The sequence below is a fragment of the Aplidium turbinatum genome, chromosome 16, assembly GCF_918807975.1.
Source record: "Aplidium turbinatum chromosome 16, kaAplTurb1.1, whole genome shotgun sequence".
In the NCBI taxonomy this organism is placed as follows: Eukaryota; Metazoa; Chordata; class Ascidiacea; order Aplousobranchia; family Polyclinidae; genus Aplidium; species Aplidium turbinatum.
Window position 1 is genome coordinate 18,945,853 of NC_137487.1, and position 6,014 is coordinate 18,951,866.

The following is a 6,014-nucleotide window of genomic DNA, read 5'->3' on the forward strand; positions in this document are numbered from 1 at the left end:
GGAAGACAAATAAAACGAACATCTTTCCCTCTCTCTCTTACTCTGAGGAACAGGTCGCAGACCACATCGTCAACGATTGCACCATCTTCAATGCAATTAATGAAGTGCAAGGTCTGCGCTTCTTGGATGATGAAGCCAAAGACTGGCTGCTCTCTAGTATCTTTCCAATTCAGTGCGAGAACATAATATAATAATAGTTATATAATAATATAATAACAACATAATATATAATAATAACATAATATAATAATAGTAAATAAACATCTGTGTGATTGACGCGTGCTGTAATGATGCCATCTGCATGTAACACAGAATGCAAAAAAAAAAGTTTTTACTTAACATTGTAAAAGCAATCGGTAGGAAAAACTTCATTTTCTCAAAGCATGAATTTCCACACGTTTGCTATATGCATGGAACTGCAAAAGCAGGGCTCTCACTTTTGAGGAAACTTCCTTAGTTTAAGGAAATTTAGTTCTATTTTCAATTTTTTTCAACAACAGTAGATATAAACAGTCCATACTTGGATTACATTATCGAGCTTCAAGAAAGCAAGATGCAAAAAAAACCTCAACACAACAAATTTTCAAACGTTTTGGTGCCAACAAATGGAAAGTTTTCTTCTTATTACAAAAGCTGCCCTTGAAGTTCTCATGCCATTCGTAACCACTTATTTATGCAAGCATGCGTTTTCTATTCTAGTGAATGTTAAAGCAAAAAAAACGATACCGGCTTGTATGCGAAGATGACATGAGGATTGCTGTTTCCGAAACAAAGCCTCGAATCTCACTATTGGTCTCAGACAAACGACAACAGAATTAATCTCATTGATTCAGTAGTGTATAGCCTAACTATTAAATGTGGTAGATTTTTGTTTTTATGACTCAGCGAAAATTTGGGGTTCAACGAAAGCTTGCAGATTAGCGTAAGGGTTCGGCAGGTTAGTAAAGGTTAAGAACCACTGCACTATGCGGAGAGAAAAGGTTTTTAAAGCTGTCAGGGTCAGCAAAGAAAGATTTTGCCGAGAACTTACGTAATAGTCACTGTAGAAAGGAAATTGCATTTAAAAGAAGTCGCGGTCTTTTTTAATTATTGCGTAAAAGCTGGTTTGGTATGACGGTGCAGTTGGTTTTATTTGGTTGCAGAATGACTTGTAATTTGAACAGATGTAGTTGGCATTGGAATTTGTGTTGGTGAGTTGTATGATACATGTTAGACACATAACAGTGCAATTTGTTTTCAGAATATTTGTAAAAATTTATTAAAACGACGTTGATTAAAAACACAGATGATCTACAGCTGAACTGACACACAATGGTGGCTCAACAATCTAAAGGGATTACTTGCTGCATATTTTTGGTAGTTGTTTTCAGTTTCATGTTTTCGTCAATATTTGCCCAATTACCAGGTAAGTTGGTTTCATTGTACTGTCGTTATGAATGTATAATTGTTTCAACAATAGAAGATGTTACAAATATCATGAAATCAGTTTTTATCCCAAATACAAAATCCAACGAGCGGCGGATTTAGCAAAGTGAATCGGGCTGGAAATGTACCAGCTTCACTTTTATGAAACCAATTTTTAATACAGATTACAAGACAAACGTTTTCAAGTCTTTTAAGATTTGGAAATTCTATTTGCATGTTTAAAAAACTCTCCAACTCTTGCTAGCGCATGACAATGGCCATCTGACAGGCCCAAAGTCGAGTAAACTACTAGAAAATTCCCGAAAGCGACTTTCACTGCCACATGCTCTAAAACTAGGGACAGTGGAATACCGGGACGACTCACTTTATTGAATTTTCTTGCAAAATGGACAGCTGGAGGGTTACTAAAAAGTTCAAAAATTAGCAGAACTACACAACATTTTCTTTGATTTTATGTAAATTCATTCTCACCAAACGAGTTGCTATATTTGGTTAAAATTTTGGGTGCTAGAAAATCTGCAAAACCTTACTGCAGCAGTGTGAGGCTACCTACCGTTATCGGTGTTGCGTGAAGTCTATCACTGCACTATCATGACTTGAATACTATTGAATAAAAATAATATCGCATATTTCCTACATTTGTTTTGGCAATACACACTTTGTACACACGTGGGCAGGTCATATAAACTGCACCTGAGTATGCGACATATGGCAGTAGACCTCAAGCTGTAGTTGCATCAAATTTTGTCATAACATTGTGACCCTCCAGTTGTCCACCTTAATTTTGAGTGAGCAATCCCCTACTTCTACCATCCCTATCTAAAACCAACAGAAATCTTTTAAAACTTTACAAAACTTATTTGAAGAACGATTTCCAAAGTGAAAGAAGAATCAATAAAGTTTCCAAAATTGTTCTTCATTCCATAGCACCATGCACCTGTCAAACTATTTCACAGATTGGCTCTGATTTCTAGGATTTTCAAGCTGAACAAATTTGTTTTGAGTGCTTGCTTACTGCTGGGTTTACGCTCATGCTGATTTAACAAACTTATTGGTGTGATTAAATAAAATTCTTATCGTAGTGTAGGTTAGATAGTTGTTGTCATTAGTTATTATGTGCCAACAGTACTGTAATTGAAAAAAGACTTGTCGACAAATAAAATAATTTTTAAGTCTGATTCAATATTAATCACCCTGTTTACTTCCTGGAAAAATTAGATATTAGCCTGAGTGCGCAGCTAGGCTTCACATAACAAGAATGTAGCCTACAACAAATGTGATGTTGATTGCTTCTGAGAAAGATCATGGTCGAAGAAACCAACCAAACCAACCGAAGTCTGCAAAGTAGCATCTCGGCCAGAAAAATTAGTTGTAGCATGGCCATGGTTGTAGCCTATTTACATTGATCTGACGTAAGTAGATAAATTGCTCTGTTAGTTCTAGTTGAGCAATTTTGTCAGTATTGCAACGCTGGTGTGTAATTGTGGTGTCGTAATTTCCATCGCGTGCAAATCTTCCAATAATTTTCCCTTTTGAGTTTTTTTCTTATCTCATGATAGTTTTGTTTCTATCTATTGTCAACATTTGTTATTCTTGTGCCAAATATGGAGTTGTTGTGCGTTTCGATTGCGAAACTCAAAACTTATTGTCCCAAGTTAATCAACAATTTCATTCACATAGTTTCGGGAGAGAATTTGCTTTTTTATACCAAAGACAGGCAAGACACAACAATACCACAGGTTTGAGCATTACAACAGCAATTACATACCGTTGTAAGCTCAACCCTGTGGTATTGTTGTATCTTGCCTGTCTTTGGTATAAAATTTCATTCATGTACTTGTCACATTTACTGTATGTCAAAATTTCTTAATTAGGTTTACGTGGGATTCAAAAATTTCGCTTTGTTTGTATTCCTTTTGATATGAAGAAGTAATATCAAATCTCGTGGTACTGCATCATCATCATCATCATTTTCAGCCTGTGAGAGCCCACTGCAGAGCGTAAGCCTTCCCCTTTTCATGCCAATTTACATGATTATGTGCTAGTTGGTACCAATTGGTTGTATTGCATTGTTTGTCAATGTCGTCCCTCCATCTCACTTTTGGGTTTCCTTTCTTTCTTTTGGTTTCTCGTGGTGTCCATGTTGTTAAGTTTTTAGTCCATTTATTGTCCTGATATCTTGCTATATGACCTGCCCAGGTACTGCAAACAGTACACTGCGATCACAGATGCGATACAACAGATGACAGGAAGCAGCGAAGTGACATATAGTCTTCGAGTCAGCTGCTCCCCTTATTTTGGCTTGCCGTTAAGTGTCTTTGCCGAGACACACCCACGTGCTCTGGAGCGGTGTCGATCCCACGTCCTTTCGACTCACCACTCGGCTACGCAGCCGACAATGTTTAAAAAGTTTGTGGTACCGTTAGGTGAGCGCTCAATCAAAACTCCATCACACGTGACAATCAATAATAGTTAAATTGATACAAAAAATGATTGTAGACTTCTGCAACGTTAACGTGTATTGTTTTTCTGGAAATTTCGTTTTTTTCGCGCTTTTTGAGAGTTGGTTGGAAGACTTTTGAGTGTTTTCTATCTTTTTGTTCTTACTACTATTTCCTTTTTAGGGACCTTACGTTTTTGATGCGTTCTCAGTACCTCTTCTATTGCGTCCTTACTATCTTATTTTGTTCATTGAACTGTGATGAACTGTTTTATCAGCATGGACAACGCACGAGTACAAACGAATTGACACGTCGAGAAGAACACAATAAACATGGCCAACTCAGAGACTTTAAAAAGCCGGCCTGCTACACCTGCGGTAGAGGAGAGGGGTGTTATTTTGGGGTGGCGATGCACCCTAGAAAGGTTCACCAGCTTAAGTTGGAGGAGCAGGTTGTGAAATCGAGGTGCTTGTGGAAGAAGTGTATGGATTGAAAATTCGTGGACTGTAGCACCCGTCTGCGAAAAATAGAATGGCGGAACCGGCCAGGGAGGCAGGCTTAACTTTCCATCAAGCAAAAAGTATTGCGGCCCTCGAGTAAATTCACAGGTATTCATTTAGCCTTCAGAGCAATTTGAGTTTGAGACCCTTGCAATAGACAACGTCATTTGAAAAGGAACCACTTTAACAAGTCACCTTATTTACATCTTTTCAACGTTTGGCGATTTGGTAGAAACGTAAAAGCAAAAAAAAACAACTTTATCTAGATAACAAATTCGTTTTTGTTTACATTGATCTGTCTGTAGATGTTGAATTGATGTAAAAATGACGGATTTTGCTTTCTGGGCAGGTGATGTTCTTTCTCAAGTTGATGTTCTTTCTCAGGTGATGTTCATAATCAATCAGCCAACCAAGAACACTTTGGGACACTGTGCGACAAAGGGAACACTGGAAAAATTTACGAACTAAGCATCTAGTTCATCAAAGGCCGCATCGGCTATGATACTGTTGATGATGTTCTTTCTATCCCAAACCGAAATTGTTGCGAGTGCAAAAACTAGCTGGTATTTTTTAACATCCACAAATTAAGACTTTTGAACATGATATGTTCTTCGTTTTCCAAACCAAAATCGTCTTGAAAATGTGATATATCGGTAATTGAGTGATGTAATGAAAGTGAAATGGAGAATCATAGCTCTCTGGTATGTTAAACAAAATAAATTGACTTGACTTGACTTGACTTGAACTGGAAATGTTGACTGAATTAATATTTTTGTACAAATGAAGTGTTTCTTTCTGCTTCTTTAAAATTCAGAGCAAATTCTTCTGTGCCAAAGTGGGAACGCAATCATGCGTGACATATGACATCACAGTCATGTGACTCAGCACGTGACTGCTTCTTTACAATTCAAAGCAAGTGATGAAAAGCAAAACCAAGGCAATCTCATCGAGTGCTGCCCCAGACAGAGAATCAATCGTATTTTACATTGATTCAAGGTCTGCAGACGTCAATTATATTCCCTTTAATACTTGAATGCGCCACTCCAGATAAGACTTAGTCTTAGAGTCTTGATTCTAAAATAACGTTGTCAGCACTTTGTACATATTTACAAATTGGGCGCTCTGCGTATATCACCATATGAAAATTCAAGTCTATGACGTAGGGCTCCATTGTTTCGACTCAATCACATGATCGCGATACGCGGCGACTGATATTGTGCGGTTGATTGATCGATTATTGCGCTACTTTAGACGTCAATCGACCTTTCATCGAAGAGGAAAGTTCCTCACAAGGGGCTGTGTTGTAATGGTGTAGCTTCTGTTACTGTGTTGCATCACACAAAACAACATGCCTCTGGGCTTCGTCACGCGATAAACATTCTGTTGAAAGAGAATATGATTTAAAATTGAAATTACAAGCATGGTAACATCACTAACATGACATAACTACAAAAATATATAAAGTGTTACAGTGGTAAGAAAGGGTTCTTTCTGGCTTTTTAGTTCTTTTTTTCACACATTAAATTAATTTGTCCAAATTGCAGAAAGATGATGTGGTTTTAGACTGTCCATACTAGGCTGCAATACCTGATGGTTTCAACACAGTTTACAAATGCGGAAATATCTCGAAAAACTGGTTAAAAGACAA

The 6,014-nt window shown here is 37.4% G+C and overlaps 1 long non-coding RNA gene across 1 annotated transcript; it reads left to right on the plus strand.

Moving 5' to 3' along the window:
* Positions 1-1,283: 1,283 nt before the first annotated feature.
* Positions 1,284-5,014, plus strand: LOC145785360 (uncharacterized). The gene is made up of 2 exons (XR_014291162.1): positions 1,284-1,405; positions 4,751-5,014. It is a non-coding gene; the product is annotated as an uncharacterized LOC145785360 (long non-coding RNA).
* The last annotated feature ends 1,000 nt before the right edge of the window (positions 5,015-6,014 follow it).